Source organism: Girardinichthys multiradiatus, chromosome 13 (assembly GCF_021462225.1).
Source record: "Girardinichthys multiradiatus isolate DD_20200921_A chromosome 13, DD_fGirMul_XY1, whole genome shotgun sequence".
Classification (NCBI taxonomy): Eukaryota; Metazoa; Chordata; class Actinopteri; order Cyprinodontiformes; family Goodeidae; genus Girardinichthys; species Girardinichthys multiradiatus.
In genome coordinates, this window is record NC_061806.1 from 2,435,625 (window position 1) to 2,455,027 (window position 19,403).

Consider the following 19,403-nt stretch of genomic DNA (forward strand, 5'->3'; position numbering starts at 1 on the left):
ACGTGGGTTAATTTTTGTTGGTTAGGTGAAATGAAATTGTTTTATTTTCCACTGATAAAAAGAGATTAAACATTAACATGTGATCATCTCTTAGGAAAAACTTATTTAATGGATATTTCCTAATTCTTTATGTTTTTCGAAGCTCATGAGCACAATGTAAGATAAAACTAATAAAAAGGTACTTGGAGCAGAAGCATTAAGCTCACCTTGTCATAATTTCCCTGTGTTAAGGTTTTGAGTTCCCTGTCTGTTTTCTTTGCACTTTCCTTTTTACGTTCATCAGTTGCTCTTGTCTGCATGTTGGTCTACCCAAACTCCAACACTGTCAGGGTTTTGGAGTATGTTGTGCTGGGTACTTGTGTTCTCCTTCCTGAAGCTGCAGGTCTTGTGTGGGTAGCCTGGGCTTAGTGTTGCAGTCACACCTGTCTGTCATCGCCTAGTTGCATCAGGATATTTAAGCAACTCTGACCTCAGATCACTCAGTGCCTGATGATCAACAGTTTTAGTAGCGAGTCAAGTCAAACCTTGAGCAACCTCCAAGAGATTTTCTAGGAAACATTTCTTCTTTGTTATCACCTTTGTCCTCTCCATCCTTTCAGAATACTGCAGAAGAGAAGGACCTTTGTGGCAGCAATCCTCAGAGCTGTTCCTTCCTGACACCTTCAGCCACCTCCTCCTTAGCCATAAGGTTCTCTGGATAAATACTTGTGCCCACTGTTGTTTCACTGAGTTGCCTCACCCCAAGCCCTGCTCTCCTACGGTTTGCCTGCATGCCCTGCGACTCTCACCATCTGGACCACAACCAGCATTGAATCTCCAGACTAAAGTGAGCCCTTCTCCGTCAGAGCAACAGCCACCGACAAAGACCGTAAGCCTTTCTTCCACACATTTCTCAACACCATTGCCACCCAGGTTCTAACTCTCGCCTTTCCTTCTCTAGATACCAGAACTACTCAAGCCCATATGTTCACTCTAGCAATAAACTCTTAAAACCATCAAGTCTCTGAGTTCTCTCTGCACATGGATCAGAAAGCTAAACGCAAAACATGACACATCCTGATACAGCTTTCTAATTCTGAATGTTTTCACAATATTGCTATTAACTAATTTGTGAAAAAGATGTTCACTTTCAAATTCAATTTCTTGAATAAAAACAAATAACTGCTGTTTAAATATTGTAATATTAGACATATGAGTGATGTGGGAGATTGCAAGGTAATCTCAGGCCAGAAGTGATCTATTTATGTAGTCCTTTCAGTGAGTTCTGGATCTTCTCCAGAGTCTCCTCCCAGTAGGACATGCCTAATGAAGGCAACCAGTAAGCATTCTAATCAAATATTTGAATATTCTTAACTGACTCATTTTCTATGTGTAGGCGCATTGGCCAAGTTCCACTAAAACTGAGTCCAGGCACCAAATAAATAAAACTAATTTCAGTCATTTGTCTCCATGATGTTGTTGCTTTGGTCATGTCCAAAGGTGAGGGTTGGAGCGTAGACAGAGTGGTAAATTGAGATCTTTGCCTTTTGGCTAAGCTCAGTTTTCATCACGACAGACAAATGACCGAAGATGAGGCCCTAATCCATGTATCCATCTGCCACTCCATCCTACCATCACTCAAGAACAAGACACATACTCCTCTTCTTGATGCAGCCAAAATGCACACCAAACTCACTAACACCATCTCTCTTCAGGAACACCCACTTACACACAGAGCCAGCTGCCCCACTCTCTGCTCTACCAACCAGGACGCTGAATTATGTACATGCTGTCCCAGCGGGCGGCAAGTACAAATAGGTAACAGGAGGCACAACTTCCTTCGTGAGGGCATTACAAGATCAAAGAATGCTCAGGTATTACTTTTTGGATTTCGTTAGCTAAATTTTAAAAAAAAAACATTTTTCCAGGCACCACCCTGCCATTATTTGCCTTGGGTCTTCAGCTAGATGCAACTGTAATCCAACTAGTAGATGAGCTTTATTGCATTAGCACATTACAGTGACACAATGCAGAGACAGATTCTCTGATCTGTCAAAAAAAAAAGAAAGCCATGACTAAAATATGCTTCAGTTGTTTGTAGATGAATACAACATTAATGTTAGCTCAATTCTATACAGTTCAAACTGAAAAATGCCATCCTGGGGTAATTATTGACATTGTAACAAAAACCCTGCAGAACTTACTGCTTCCGTTATTGCTCCAAGGCATGCATTAAACTTCATAAAAAGCTGGAAGTGTAAACTTTCACCTCTTTTGTGAATTGCCTTTTTTTTTCTACAATGTTGAAAAGATGTTTTGGCACAGGGGACATGAAACTGTAAAGTGTTTGAGGGGTTACTTTGTCCACGTCTTTGAAAATACACCTCTAAGCTTGCAAAGCATGAGGTCATCAATCATACATTTATTCTATAAATTCTTTATTTAAAAAGAACTTTGAGCAGGGCAGTAGCTTTACCTTCTTTTTTCCTTAGCCATGCATTTGGAATGTGTGCAGAAGAAGGCTTTTCTTTAACTTTTTGAAAATACATGGATGTCACAAGCACACAAACTGTAACATTTTTTTAGTTGATTTTTTATTTGCTTTAACAATGCTTCCAAATAATCAATGTTATACAGCTGTAAGTCCTATTTATCTCTTCTTAATGGTGCCAGATTTGTGAGGAGAAATTTAAATTATTTTGTGGTTTAAGCAGCAGAGTGGAGAATGTGGCTTGTATTCATAAAACTTGTGTTACATTTTCTTAATGCCAAACAGCTTTTGGTGGAAGCAGTGTGATGGTGTGGGGCAGCATCTCAGTGACTGACAGTAACTGCTTCCAGAATTTGGGTGTGGATAGGATGACCCACTGAACACTTGTGAGATCAGCCTTAGCGAGCTGTTTGTGCTAAAAGTGACCAACACAACCACATTGTCCGACTTGCAACAAATGCTAGTTTCAGAATGGGATGCATCCCACAGCAGTGGGTGACCAAGCTAGTAACCTGCATGAGGTGGAGGTGCCAGGCTGTTGTGACTGTATATTTCTCCTATGACGTATTGAGGCTCCGGTTTGTTAAATTAACAAATTGGTCAAGTTGCAAACTGTCTAGTTGCTTTAAACTTTAAATCCAATAAACAACAATCAGTAGCAACATAGGCTAATAATCTGTAGGTTCTGACTCCATTTTTATTAATCAAACAAGGGGATTTCATAAATACTGCTGTTTGTATCAAACATGAATACTGTCCCTTGTTAAAATCCCTTGTTTACATAATGTCATTCTTTTGACCCATAAAATGTCTCCATCATGCCCCAATTACAAAAGGAAATTTTAGAGTAGATGTTTCATGGTAAATGGAATGAACTTTAAGAGATAAAAGATCAAATATTTGAGTTTGGTGAATAAAGACATGACAGAAAGAACCAGAAACAGCAGGTTGTGTCATAATGGGTTTTCCTAGACTCTGAAGAGACACAACCACAAGGACCAAGGCAACGTTTTAACAGTTTAAGATACACAATAGAAGTGGGACTGGAACCAAGACTAGAGCAGCGGGAAAAATCGGGATCTCTCTGAAGTAGGAAACAGAGGCTGATTAACACTATGGGTGGAAGTGGAGAAAAAGTAAATGTGTTCTTTAGAGTTCTTGGTAAGGCCTCGGGGGTAGTAATAAGTATTTTTCCACGGTGGCTTGAAGCTGATGGGAAGTGCACAGTATGTGGGGAGAATTGCTGTATTTCTTGGTTTGTGTTTCTTTTCTTCTGGGAAACTCCACAGTGGTTGGAGAGTTAACGGAGGGTGGATAGGCAGGCTGATGGTTAGGTTTAGGCGGCTCCTGAGAAGCTGGGTTTAGAGTTGGAAGCAGAGTGGAGGCTCAGGGCTGGGGTGTTGAGGCTGGAGTTTCCAAACTCCTCTGAACATGACACGAGTGAAACAGGAGACCAGAGATATTCCACAGCTACCTTCAGTAGAAGATCGATCTGCAAGGCAGGGGAGAAAAACAAGGTGATCAGAGAAATCTGCTTAGAAGCAGGACTGCAGTGAAGCAGAGGTCTAGCTGTTACCATGCCAAATGAGAAAACAAGCTGACGCCTCCCTCTGGGTTTCCACTCCATATGAAGCCCAGCTGATTGCTCTCAGATGAGCTACACCTGTGCAGCAGCACCTGCCAGTCACACCCTGCACAGAGAGAACACAGCACAAAACACAGCCTGCACACAGCCTGTACACAGCCTGGATATGACAGGTTGTGGACAACAGAAGATCTCTCATTGAGTAATTTGAACAAAGGAGTAATAATAACTGAATGCAACACAGGTGAGTAAATGAACTGATGAGGAACAGTTGTGTTAGTATATAAAACCAAGGAATGGAGAGAACGTATTGAGTAAATCAGGGAACAAAGAACAGAACACCAGAAATGTTAACAAACAAAAATCACAAAAAACAAACCTTAATTAGATCAAAATTACAAAACAAAACTCTAAGTCCAACAGATTGTGACATGAAGTTAAAATGCCAAAATAGGTTCGGGAGCAGGAACACGAACCACACATCTAATTAACCAGCATTCTACGAATACCCAGCCCACCCATCAACCTCAGTTTGACACGTTCTTTTGACAGACATACTATGCTCATACCTTTGGCAGCTATACTCACCATGGATGATTTATCCAGCTCTATCCACCTTATGTCATGCAAAAGGCTTTTCACCATAGACACTTGTACTTTGTAATCCATATTCACCTATCTCAGTCATCCAATCAAATACCTTCAACCCAGCCTCAGTCAGAAGCTGCGTCTCCTCCTCATCGAGGCCGTTGCTCACTATAACGTTTAAGCCAATCTCTTTGCTGTTCCCTACAGTTTCGCTCCTCCAGAACATCTCCAATGCTTCTCTGTTGCTGAAAGACTTGACCATTGCACACCTTCACCGTGCACTAAAAGGGAAACACTACCCATTCACCAACTATTAATTTGCAACTGCTCATGGCATCTACAACACAACGAGCTGTAGCCAATGCCATATCCAAAAATCCCGGACTTCCAGCTTCTTCCTCTAAGACCACTTCCTACAGAAATGTCACTAGTTAGTTCAAGGTCATACTAATACAGGTTATTATTACAACAATTAGGATGCCATCTTGAGATATCCTTTCTCTGCAGTAAAACTGCCCTGGCAAATGTAGGCAGCCAGCTTCTCTATGTAGTAACGTCTGAAATGCCAAGACAGGACACATGAAAAAAAAACTTTACCAGTGACATCAAAGAGCCAGCACCCTTGAGGCCTCAGCCTTTGGCAACAGCTCCTCCTACCAGAACCCAGATGTGCCAGCTTCTTGTGTCTAGGCTTGTCCAACTCATCTCCTCCACTTTTTCATCCCTGTCTTCACAGTCTTCACAAACTCCACAAAGCAAAATTAAATAAATGGACACTGTGTACATGTGAGTTATCTTTTAAAGGTTGATTTTAAGCTGTATTTTAAGATTTCAAGAATTTTTCACAAAAACCAGGCATTGGAAAGTACCATTCGCGTCTGTCGCTGCCACCTCCTCTTCAACACTAGTAGCGTAAATTTGGCTTAACGTCTTCCTGTTTAAGAGCAAGATCCAGTATGAAACAGCAACAGAGCCCTCCTGAGTCAGACTATACTGTGGTCACAAGAAGATGCCAGGAGAGAGTACGTTTCTTAAGTTGGTGTTCTCCCCATAACCCATACTGTTGAGCTCTTTCAATACTGTGCAATCTTTTGAAATTTTTTTCCAAAACACCCAGCGCCATTGCAGCCACCCAAAATTTGGCATGCAACAGTTTGGACAGCTCTGTGCCAGCACTTATGCACAATCTCTTTCAGATTTCAAAAAATATAATTTTGACTGGTCATAATTAAGTTTGCGATATCTTGAATTGTAATTCAAGATGCACAAACCGGCTCAGTTATGGTTGAGGTGTAAACACACCCTCCATTTCCACTACCTGTATGACCCCTCTCTTTTCTAATGGTTATGGTCAATCTGACAGAGAGAGGTATCCCAATCGTTGTGGTTTTTAGTATAACAATGACCATCAGTGTATTATGGTGGCCGGGGGGTGCAAAACACTTTTACAAGTACCGAAACACTTTTACATTTCAAAAAACAAATTTACATTTCAGAAAACAAATTTACATTTCAGAAAACAAATTTACATTTCAGAAAACACATTTACATTTCAGAAAACAAATTTACATTTCAGAAAACAAATTTACATTTCAGAAAACAAATTTACATTTCAGAAAACAAATTTACATTTCAGAAAACAAATTTACATTTCAGAAAACAAATTTACATTACAGAAAACTCATTTACATTTCAGAAAACAAATTTTCAATTCAGAAAACAAATTTACATTTCAGAAAACACTTTTACATTTCAGAAAACACTTTTACATTTCAGAAAATCAACCGGTAAGGGAATGTACCAACGCCGAGGCCTCAGGGGCTGCATCCTTCGAAGGCCGTATTTGTATGCCGATTACGTTACAGCGCGGCGACGAAGGCTGTCCCAATTCATGAGTCACGACTCCCTCAAATGTGTCCTTATTTTGCCCGATTTGAAGGATGGGTTGTGAGTATCCTTCGCGGCCCATCATTTCCCATCATTCATTGCAGGTCGAAGCGGATTGGTCAAGCAGGGGAAGCCATGGCGGACCATAGCAACAAAAGCTGTGAGTAAATTGTGGAAAATTACACTTTCTGTGACACAAATTAACTTCTACAATGTTTTTGTTGCAGGAATATAACTATGTAGACGTGAAATATCTGCTTGATTTATCTAGACATCGCTTAATTTCAAACGTGCTCCGACGTGTTCGGAGTTTTCCGTTCCCACCGTAGTAACCGGCTCACCAGCCCTACCGACGGTGAGGTGAGCTAGCCCGGTAGAGATCTGACCGGACTATCGGCACTAAGCTCCCGCTGGCAGTCATCACAGTGAACGTTTAACACAAGTGATTTCTAACAGTTTATGTTATTATTTTAATTGTTACTGAAAATCGATTTAATATTTCAGGTGATATTAAGGTTAACCAGAATAAATGGACAGTTTTATGTAATCCAACTGTATCGCTGGAGAGTGTGATTGAGAATAAATAAGCTTTTCAATATAAATTTTTAATGAAGAAATGTGCTATATGTTTTAAAAGTTTATTTATGGACAGTTAGCATTATAATTTCTGATTCCAGGTAAACCCGACGAGGAATACACCTCCAAATGTAAATGAATCTCAGTAAAGAAGTTAAAAAATTGAAAGAGCTTGTTTTAGACATTTGCATAAATATTTTAATATTTTCTTCAAATTAGGACAAATGTAAAATTAAAAAAGGCTTTATTTTTGCTCTGATATTAAGCAAGATGGTTTTTTTGGTATTTTCATTTTTTTTTTAGGTACAAAGGAGCAGATGGGCCAGTTTATTAAGCTCAGGGGTGAGAACCACCACCTTTTTACTGGAGCTAAAAACTCAGCCACCGTGGCTTGGAGGTACAATAACAACATTCATTGCAGTCAGTTTCTGTCCAGTTTCAATAACTCCTATCTTTCTAACTTTCATAAATATCCATCCAGTGATTAACATACTTCTTTTGGTTTAGGACAATTCTGGAGAAGATGGACCAACAGGGGAAGGTCACCCCTTTGCAGGACAAAACAATGTGGGACAATTTGAAAAAAAAAAAAGAATTTAGAGTATGTTCAGAACTTCTAATGTCACACACAAATAAAAAAATATTTCTAAAAGTCTTGTTGGTTTCTCTGTTTAGTCAACTCTTTTTTTTTCTTCCATCTAACTTTAGGATTGTAAGTATCCAGGGTCAGGAGAGGGAGTCAGTGAAAAGCCCACTGCTGCTACTTGGCCCTGGTTTGTCTTTATGGATGAGGTGTTGGGTCAGAGGCCTTCCACAACACCTTCTGTCCTAATTGCCTCCATCCCTGAGGACACTCCAGGGCCAAGCGGAGCGGTGGTCAACCAGATGGAGAAGGAAGACAGTGAGCCATCAGGAAGGGGTCAGAAAAGAAAGAGGGACAGACATGATGGAGTTGATCAGGGAGGACATGAGGGCACAGAGAATGGACAGACTGTTTTCCAAAGAATGGCACCAAAATAAGGTGCTACATAAGAAATATTAAGTTTTGTTCAGATTGTTTCTTAAGGTTTTAAGGTGTTCTAATAAATTTCAAGATTGTTTTTGTCACTAATGTTATTTCCATTTGATCTAACAATACATCAACTTCATTTAAAGTTATAAACAGAATTTATTATGAAAAATACAAACAGCATTTTAAACAGAATGGGGGAAGAAAACATTCAAACAGATCAAGATTATAAGACAAAAGGCATAAAATAAAACTATGTACAAGTATTTATAATGGAGACAGCAGGATCAACCTGAGTGACCGGTTCCTGGAACACCTCTTCAACAGAACAAAGAGGCAGATGTCTTTCTGAACAGAAAGTCTGGCGGTGTGGTTAAATCTCTCACAAGGTCAGAGACTTGGATGGATGCTGCAACTGAGACCTTTGGTCAGTCTTTCTGGATGGTGAACGAAGCATCACACAGGTGGTCTGCAGATGTTTGTGATGCCTCTCTCCACTGTCCACGTCATCGTCCATCAAGTGGGTTTAAAGGGCTGGCCGAATTGACGGCTGCCACATCACTAAGAGGTAATCGGAAAAATGCAGAATTAGAAGATGGTGCTCACAAAATATTACAATTAGTTATACCCCTCAAAAATTGATCACATCTATAATATTATACTTGGCTGACACAGTAGTCATGTTCTGGTGGTACCTCCTCCAGGGCAGACACCTCAGCTGAAAGCTGGTCCTGCCAGAAAGCACCGCTGACTGCCTCAGTCCAAACCTCACCCTCATCCTCTTCTACAGCCTCCTCTGGGTCATCTTCTGGGGCCTTGACATCCCCAGCACCAAGGCAGATGTTGTGGAGGATGGCGCATGCTGTTATGACCTGAAAACAATTTAAAAGAGGGTGCATATATGTGTATATATTATGTATAATGTATATATAAAATGGATCTAGGTCAAAACTTACGTGAGGTACAAAGGTGTCGTGCACCTCCAGCGCTTGCAGGAAGATGGCCCTGAATCTGGTTTTCATCATTCCAAAAACAGGCTCTATTATAGACCCCGTTTTTGGAATGATGGCTGTTAAAGCGCTGGGCTCCCACACCTTGTCTTGTCCTCTTCTAGGGAGTGATGAGGGGGAGTGGATATTGGAGGCATGGGTATCCTCCATCAGCAAGGATAAAATACCCTGGAGGAGGATAAACTGTACAGTGGGCTGTGGCGGAGCACCCTAGAGTCATGCACTGACCCAGGCCAGCCCACATACGTGTCAATAAAATGGCCCCGATGGTCAGAAGCTGCTTGCAGGATTATGGAAGGAAAGAGTTTCCTGTTCCTGTAGCACTGACAATCAGGGCTGCTTGGACACCTGAAGCAGATATGGCAGCCTTCACTTGCACCCACAGCTTTAAGAAAAGCTCTGTGGCGTGCCAGCCCTGCAAACTCACGGGACACTGCCTTAAGTCCTCAGGGGTCTTTAGAAGGTAGATGACCTGGTGACGAATAGCCACGATCTCCTCTGTAACTCTGTGGACGATGCGATGGACAGTAGAGCGAGGCATCTCAAACACTCTGCAGACCACTCTGTAGGATGTGCCACTTGCCACCAAGAAAATAAAAACCAAGGTCTCAATAGTAGCACCCATCCATGTTGCCTATCCTGGTGCAAAAGATTAAGCAGCACTGCCAAAGACTCCCTGCTCAGCTGAAAATCAGGCCTGGTGTCCTCCTGGTTGAAGAAGCGTTTCAGGACTGGGACACTCAGGTTGATCCTGCAGTAAAGGGGTATGGTCTAGAAAAGGGAAGAATGGAGATGGAAAAACACATTATTTTTAAGGCATGCTTCTGGATATTTTAAGTGATCAAAGCAAGTAGATACCAATAAACCAAAAACATTGCATTATTATATAATTATCTAAGAACAGCCAGATGGGATCAAATACTTTATAATTCCCATCTATCTTAAAATTGAAAGTTGTTGTCTATATATATATATATATATATATATAAAATATGTCGACATACATTAGCCATATTTATTGGCTAGTTAAATCAAACATCATTTTTACCTGAACATGATTGTCTCTGGATTATACCTGGAATCAGAAATTATAATGCTAACTGAATTATAAATAAACTTTTAAAACATCCCCACACCCCCTCCTTGAACCGTCACCTTAACGTGGTGGAGGGGTTTGAGTGCTCAAATGATCCTAGAGGCTATGTTGTCTGGGGCCTAAATGCCCCTGGTAGGGTCTCCCATGGCAAACAGGTTCTAGGTGATGGGTCAGACAAAGAATGGTTCAAGAACCCCTCATGAAGAACACAATATCGAGGCACGTGACGTCGCCCGGTACGGCGGAGCCGGGGTCCCACCCTGGAGCCAGGCCTGGGGTCGGGACTCGTCGGAGAGCGCCTGGTGGCCGGGTTGCTCCTCGCGGGACCCGGCCGGGCCAAGCCCGAACGAGAGACGCGAGGCCATCCCCCAGTGGGCCCACCACCTGCAGGGGGAACCGTGAGGGACCGGTGCAAAGAGGATTGGGTGGCGGACGAAGGTGGAGACCTCAACGGCCCGATCCCCGGATGCTTAGGCTGGCTCTAGGGACGTGGAATGTCACCTCGCTGGGGGGGAAGGAGCCTGAGCTGGTGCGGGAGGTCGAGAGATATCAACTAGAAATAGTCGGGCTCGCCTCCACGCACAGCGTGGGCTCTGGAACCCATCTCCTTGAGAGGGGTTGGACTCTCTTCTACTCTGGAGTGGCCCACGGGGAGAGGCGGTGAGCTGGTGTGGGTTTGCTTGTTGCCCCCCAGCTCAGCCGTCTCATGTTGGGGTTTACCCCAGTGGATGAGAGGGTTGTATCCCTGCGCCTTCGGGTTGGGGAGAGGTCTCTGACTATCATTTCAGCCTACGGGCCGAGTGGTAGTGCAGAGTACCCTGCCTTCTTGGCGTCCCTGTCGGGGGTGCTGGATAGTGCCCCTCCCGGGGACTCCATTATTCTGCTGGGGGACTTCAACGCCCACGTGGGGAACGACAGTGACACCTGGAGAGGCGTGATCGGGAGGAATGGCCTCCCCGATCTGAATCCGAGTGGTGTTTTGTTATTGGACTTCTGTGCTAGTCACGGATTGTCCATAACGAACACCATGTTCAAACATAAGGGTGTCCATCAGTGCACTTGGCACCAGGACACCCTAGGCAGGAGGTCGATGATCGACTTTGTTGTCGTATCATCAGACCTTTGGCCGCATGTTTTGGACACTCGGGTGAAGAGAGGGGCTGAGCTGTCCACTGATCATCACCTGGTGGTGAGTTGGATCCGCTGGAGGAGGAGAAAGCCGGACAGACTCGGCAGGCCCAAGCGCATAGTGAGGGTCTGCTGGGAACGCCTGGCGGAGCCCTCGGCCAGGGATGTATTCAACTCCCACCTCCAGGAGAGCTTCGACCAGATCCCGGGGGATTTTGGAGACATAGAGTCCGAGTGGACCATGTTCTCTGCATCTATTGTCGATGCTGCTGCCCATAGCTGCGGTCGTAAGGTCTGCGGTGCCTGTCGTGGCGGCAATCCCAGAACCCGGTGGTGGACACCGGCAGTAAGGGATGCTGTTAAGCTGAAGAAGGAGTCCTATCGGCTGTGGTTGGCTTGTGGGACTCCTGAGGCGGCTGACGGGTACCGTGAGGCCAAGCGTGCTGTGGCCCGGGCTGTGGCAGAGGCAAAAACTCGGGCCTGGGAAGAGTTCGGTGAGGCCATGGAGAAGGACTACCGGTTGGCCTCGAAGCGATTCTGGCAAACCGTCCGGCGCCTCAGGAGGGGGAAGCAGTACTTTGCCAACACTGTTTATAGTGGGGGCAGGAGACTGCTGACCTCGACTGAGGACATTATCGAGCGGTGGAAGGAGTACTTCGAGGATCTCCTCAATCCTGCCATCACGCATTTCGTGGTGGAAACAGAGGCTGGGGACTCGGGGTTGGATTCTTTCATCACCCAGGCTGAAGTCACCGAGGTGGTTAAAAAGCTCCGCGGTGGCAAGGCTTCGGGGGTGGATGAGATCCGCCCTGAGTACCTCAAGTGTCTGGATGTTGTAGGGCTGTCATGGTTGACACGCCTCTTCAACATTGCGTGGCGGTCGGGGACAGTGCCTCTGGACTGGCAGACTGGGGTGGTGGTCCCCCTTTATAAGAAGGGGGACCGGAGGGTGTGTTCCAACTACAGGGGGATCACACTCCTCAGCCTCCCTGGTAAGGCCTACGCCAGGGTATTGGAGAGGAGAGTCCGACCGATAGTCGAACCTCGGCTTCAGGAGGAACAGTGTGGTTTTCGTCCCAGCCGTGGAACACTGGACCAGCTCTATACCCTCTACAGGGTACTCGAGGGTTCATGGGAGTTTGCCCAACCGGTTCACATGTGTTTTGTGGACCTGGAGAAGGCATTCGACTGTGTCCCTCGTGATGCCCTGTGGGGGGTGCTCCAGGAGTATGGAATCGGGGGCCCTTTATTAGGGGCCATCCGGTCCCTGTACGAGCGGAGCAGGAGTTTGGTCCGCATTGCCGGCACTAAGTCGGACCTGTTCCCAGTGCATGTTGGACTCCAGCAGGGCTGCCCTTTGTCGCCGGTCCTGTTCATAACTTTTATGGACAGGATTTCTAGACGCAGCCAAGGGCCGGAGGGGGTCTGGTTTGGGGACCAGTGGATTTCAAGGGCCGGAGGGGGTCTGGTTTGGGGACCAGTGGATTTCGTCTCTTCTTTTTGCGGATGACGTGGTCCTGCTGGCCCCCTCTAGCCAAGACCTACAGCATGCGCTGTGGCGGTTCGCAGCCGAGTGTGAAGCGGCTGGGATGAGGATCAGCTCCTCCAAGTCCGAGGCCATGGTACTCGACCGGAAAAGGGTGGCTTGTCCTCTTCAGGTTGGAGGGGAGTTCCTGCCTCAAGTGGAGGAGTTTAAGTATCTCGGGGTCTTGTTCACGAGTGAGGGAAGAATGGAGCGGGAGATCGACAGACGGATCGGTGCAGCTGCCACAGTGATGGGGGCGCTGTGCCGGTCCATTGTGGTGAAGAGAGAGCTGAGCCGAAAAGCAAAGCTCTCAATTTACTGGTCGGTCTACATTCCTACCCTCACCTATGATCATGAACTTTGGGTCATGACCGAAAGAATGAGATTCTGGAAACAAGCGGCTGAAAAGAGCTTCCTCCGTAGGGTGGCCGGGCACTCCCTTAGAGATAGGGTGAGGAGCTCGGCCATCCGGGAGGAGCTCGGAGTAGAGCCGCTGCTCCTCCACATTGAGAGGAGCCAGTTGAGGTGGCTCGGGCATCTATACCGGATGCCTCCTGGACGCCTTCCTCGGGAGGTGTTCCAGGCACGTCCCACCGGGAGGAGGCCCAGGGGACGGCCCAGGACACGCTGGAGGGACTATGTCTCTCGGCTGGCCTGGGAACGACTTGGGCTCCCCCTGGAGGAGCTGGAGGAGGTGTCTGGAGAGAGGGACGTCTGGGCGTCTCTGCTGAGTCTGCTGCCCCCGCGACCCGGTCCTGGATAAGCGGAAGACGACGAACGAACGAACGAACTTTTAAAACATATAGCACATTTCTTCATTAAAAATTAATATTGAAAAGCTGATTTATTCTCAATCACACTCTCCAGCGATACAGTTGGATTACATAAAACTGTCCATTTATTCTGGTTAACCTTAATATCACCTGAAATATTAAATCGATTTTCAGTAACAATTAAAATAATAACATAAACTGTTAGAAATCACTTGTGTTAAACGTTCACTTTGATGACTGCCAGCGGGAGCTTAGTGCCGATAGTCCGGTCAGATCTCTACCGGGCTAGCTCGCCTCACCGCCGGTAGGGCTGGCGAGGCGAGCCGGTTACTACGCCGGGAACGGAAAACTCCGAACATGTCGGAGCACGTTTGAAATTAAGCGATGTCTAGATAAATCAAGCAGATATTTCACGTCTACATAGTTATATTCCCGCACTAAAAACATTGTAGAAGTTAATTTGTGTCACAGAAAGTGTAATTTTCCACAATTTACTCACAGCTTTTGTTGCTATGGTCCGCCACGGCTTCCCCTGCTTGACCAATCCGCTTCGACCCGCAATGAATGATGGGAAATGATGGGCCGCGAAGGATACTCACAACTCATCCTTCAAATCGGGCAAAATAAGGACACATTTGTCGGCCGCATTTGAGGGAGTCTCGGAATGATTCATGAATTGGGACAGCCTTCGTCGCCGCGCTGTAATTGGCCTACAAATACGGCCTTCGAAGGATGCAGCCCCTGAGGCTGACTTCCGGGTCAGCCTCGGCGTTGGTACATTCCCTTTCTGGTAGATTTCCTGAAATGTAAAAGTGTTTTCTGAAATGTAAAAGTGTTTTCTGAAATGTAAAAGTGTTTTCTGAAATGTAAAAGTGTTTTCTGAAATGTAAAAGTGTTTTCTGAAATGTAAGTGTTTTCTGAAATGTAAATTTAAGAATGTGGCTGCATTATTTGACCCATAAATAAAATTAGTAATCAATCATCCTATTTGCATTTTCTTCTTCATGACTGCACATTTTATGCCATAATCAAAAAGAAAACAAAGCAGACATTGCTTTTTCGTTTTCGTGGTCTGCCCGCAAAGTACTGCCCAGAACTCAAAAACGAAAAAGCATTCCAAGCGGCGGGCGCAGCAGAGTGACGTCAGCAGCCGCTCTTCCTCAGCTCCCTGCTGACCGAGCTACCCATCTTGTTCGGTAGGGGGCGCTGTGCACGTCTGCATTGCATTACATTGCAAACGTGCCGAGAACTGGCAGTTCTGCCACAGCCTGCCACCGGAACTGCCACAGCCTGTCACAGGGTGGAAGGGGATTCCGCGGGGATGCCAAAAGGTGCCAGACCGGCCGTAAAAGCTTGCCAATGCAGTTGCCACTGTTTTTGTGGAAGCTGATTATCGGCAAATTGTTTGTCATTATTGTTAATAGTGTCTGTGGAGCTGCCAACGGAAGTGATGCCAATGCTGATTATCGGCAAACGGGATGTCATTGTTGTTATAGCCTGTTACCTTTAAATAATGATTTCATTATTGATTATTATTTAATAAACAGCTTTAGACCCATAACATAAGGTGATTGTATTTACTTGATATGGAAAATAAATAGCACTATGTGTATGTGTGACGTGCTGAAAGGATGACGAAGATTTATTGCACAAACAGCCGGTTTATTATAGAGCACGAGCAACTATTCTGAATTGTCACTCACAGAAAATTATAAATAAATGCTTAAAAACATGCTGGATGTCCCAGGCCATAAGGCTGCCACAAGGATGCCACAGCCTGCCACCGGAACTACCAGTTCTGCCTGCCACTGCCACAAATTGAGCTCGGCCCTGCTGCAATTCAATCAATTTCTCGGCACGTTTGCAATGTAATGCAATTCAGACGTGCACAGCGCCCCCTACTGAACAAGATGGGTAGCTCGGTCAGCAGGGAGCTGAGGAAGAGCGGCTGCTGACGTCACTCTGCTGCGCCCGCCGCTTTGAATGCTTTTTCGTTTTTGAGTTCTGGGCAGTACTTTGCGGGCAGACCACGAAAACGAAAAAGCAATGTCTGCTTTGTTTTCTTTTTGATTATGGCATAAAATGTGCAGTCGTGAAGAAGAAAATGCAAATGCAAATAGGATGATTGATTACTAATTTTATTTATGGGTCAAATAATGCAGCCACATTCTTAAAATGAAAAAGCATTTCTGAAAATGCTTTTTCATTTGAAATATGGTAACGATTTGCTTCCATATCAGTGGACTCTAGATGGACAAACTGTCTACTTTTAAGGCTAGGCTTAAAACTTTCCTTTTTGATAAAATTTATAGTTAGAGTGGCTTAGGTTATCCTGAGTTATCTCTGTAGTTATGCTGCTATAGGCTTAGGCTGCTGGAGGACATAATAACCACTTTCACCCTCTTCGCTACATTCTCACACTACTCTCCAATTTTGCATTATTTACTGTTATTTCAGCTTCTAACTTTATGTTCTCTCTCTTTTCTCTTCCTAGAAGCTACACCTGGCCTAACTCTGTGTCTACCTGTGACACCTTTCTGGAGAGGGGAATCGTCCAAGCTTCTGCTGGCAACAACTTAATGCTCACCCTCTACCATCCACATGGCCCTGTCTTTCAGTGTTTAACCCTTTCTTTCTCCTAGACATGGCTACTGACTGAGCTTTTACTGTGACTAACTCTATGTGCTCTCTTTCAGACTCTAACCTTGAAAACTGGCTCTGAGTTTATCTGTTCTTTCTTTCTAGGTGAAACGATTAAAGGAGCTACATCCATTAACATTTACTTTTCCTTCCCATAGAAAGGACTCCTGGATCAGTGCTTCTTTGTTCTCTTTGTGTCTCTGCTCTGTTCTCTCTAACCCCCAGTCAGTCGTGGCAGATGGCCGCTCACACTGAGCCTGGTTCTGCTGGAGGTTTCTTCCTGTTAAAAGGGAGTTTTCCTCTCCACTGTCGCTACATGCATGCTCAGTATGAGGGATTGCTGCCAAGTCAACGCCAGTGACTGTCCACTGTCTCTACATGCTCATCCAGGAGGAGTGAATGCTGCAAGTCACTGACTGGATGCAATCTGGTGGGTTTCCTTAGACAGAAAAACTTTTTAGCCAATTTGAATCTGACTGAACTGTTCAATGATTAGGATTAAATGGAATGTATTTACCTGACTTTTGTGAAGTGCCTTGAGACGACATGTGTTGTGAATTGGCGCTATATAAATAAAACTAAATTGAATTAATTATAAGAATTATTGTGTGACCCTTTAAAATCAAATGCAGTGACGTCATTTGAGATATCTTCATTTGCATTTTGATCCATCAAAAGATGGAAGATATCCTGAATTGTTCTCCTTACTGGTCAGAATGTAAATGCAGTAATCTTAAATTGCCTTCCAGATTGTCAAAATGTAGTTGTGACTAATCAAAACTAATTTCTAGAGATCCACAATGTGATTGCAGATAGTCAGACAAAGCTGATTCTATGTTAAAATAGTCTGCCACAACCCATTTATAGGAAGGGTGCCCAATATTTTGCAGTGCTTTTAACTTTCGGCTGCAGTAGTAGCGTAAAAATCTTTGACACACTTAAAAGCTTCATGCTGGATCCCTCAAGTTGTCCACCTTCTCAATGATTTTCTGTTTTTAACCTGAAATCCTCTCTATATTACAGGTTCCCTGTTCTAATAAAAGCTTTTTCCAAGTTCATCATTCCTCTGTTTTATGAGAAAAAGATTGTTCCTCGAACCTCAATAGAGTTTCTGGGTGTTCTAGATTCAACTTTCTTCTGGGCATCTCTGCCTCTCGAAAAATTACAACATATCCTGGACAACAGACTGGACTGGAGATACAACTGTGAAGCCATCTACAAAAACGGACAGAGCAGACTGTACTTCTTGAGGAAGCTAAAATCCTTCAGGGTTTGCAGAAATATGCTGCAGATCTTCCATAAGTCTGTTGTGGAGAGTGTGATCTCATCTGCCATTATCTGCTGGGGTAGCAGCATCAGAACCAGTGACTTCAAAAATCTCAACAAGTTAATAAAGAATGCTGGCTCTGTTCTGGAGACTCCTCTGGAACCTCTGGAGATCATTGTGCAAAGAAGGATTCTTCACAAAATGAAGAACATTATGGTGAACCCTGTGCATCCTCTTTTGAGACAGTTGTACAACAACAGAGTGTCTTTAGTCAGAGCCTTCTTCAGATCTGCTGTAAGACAGACCACTACAGGAGATCCATCCTGCCCACAGTTATCAGCATCTACAACAGCTCTTTGAAGAAACCTTCGTAAAATGAGCTACAGCAGCATTTAATTTCCCATTGGGATTATTAAAGTATTTTTGAATTGAATTTGAATTGCTGCTCTCAAACGTCAAGCTGCACAAAACAACAGTTAATTACATTTATTGGCCATCTCAACAACATCATTCTGATTGTCTACATCTAATCGGCCTCCAGAGTTCAAAGTTCACCAGTCATAGTCCACTTCACCCTAATCCACACTTCACAAACTTTTCTATTTTCACTATTCTTTGGAGGCATGAATGGTTCTGTCTTGCTTCTGTCAGACTCTTGGCACCGTATTCAGAAACGTATACATCTTCAGTCCCTCGGTTTTCCAAATCAATCTTCAACTAGCACCTCAGCTAGTTAAACTCTCCAATGCTTCAGTGGAAGTCATGCTTGACAGGTCTTGTTCCATGCACTCTTTCAACTTACTTGTCCAACTGAAACAGTTTCAAGTCCTTTTGTATGATTTTCAATTTCACTTTTCCTCTCTTGACATCATGTCAGTCTGTCATGTCATTACTTACACTCATACAATCATTGAAGCATGCACTATGACCATCCACATATGCCTGTTTTGGTATATTTTGGTGATCAGAGGTCATTTCTTCATCATCCAGGAACAATCCTTCCATATACCAATGTCTTTCAGAAGTCTTTATCCTCACCAACGATGCTCTCACTTTCCCTCTCCACAAAAGTAAAACGGACCTGTTAGAAATCTTTTTCTATTGCTCTCTTTTGCCTTGGATCTCTTGCTGCAATCAGTGATGCAGGTAATCTTTACCTAATTGCTCTAAGCACCACTGGATGAAACGGCATGGGTCAGTGTATACAATACAGTAATGGTAAAAATACAGCGCAACCACTTTCAGTTCTAGAGTTTTACATATAAGGACACAAAAACATGACCTGATGTAGTTCTGTTTAACTTCACGTCCATCAACACACCACAGCGCAACAGATTTAACAGATTTTATTTAGAAAAAATACAGCTATAATGGATAATCTTTGTGTCAAAACTAAGTCCACCTTTGCTTCTTTCATACAATTTAGGTTGGAAAGTAGGAGCCAAGGGTCGATAATGAAATGCACTTCAGTATTTGATCATCAGCAAATGTGACTACCTCTGGTATCAGTTTTGACAGTTTGTGGGTGTGGGGCCTTCAATTGTGGGTTAACAGAATGCCAGGAATGAAATACATTAACAATGAGTTGTTCAGCAGAAACACCTAAAACTGTCAAGCATTGCTTTGGAAGGGTGATGATTTGGGCTTGCTTTGCAGCAACAGTCTGCCTGGAACTTTTCTTTGTACAAAAGTCTTTAAGAATCAGTTGTGAGGACAAATGTCCAGGAGCTAAAGCTTGGCTGAAGTTGGGCCATGTGAGCTATGGAGCCCTATGGAAGAGTGAGCCAAACTTCCTATACATTGATGAAGATGAAAGAAAAAGTCATATAGAAAATTACATGCACAAGAT

General features: G+C 44.0%; 1 long non-coding RNA gene across 1 annotated transcript; it reads right to left on the reverse strand.

Moving 5' to 3' along the window:
- Positions 1-2,496: 2,496 nt before the first annotated feature.
- LOC124879513 lies at positions 2,497-4,629 on the reverse strand. Its single transcript, XR_007041044.1, has 2 exons — positions 4,047-4,629; positions 2,497-3,962 (listed from the first exon to the last, which is right to left on the reverse strand). It is a non-coding gene; the product is annotated as an uncharacterized LOC124879513 (long non-coding RNA).
- Between the last annotated feature and the right edge of the window lie 14,774 nt (positions 4,630-19,403).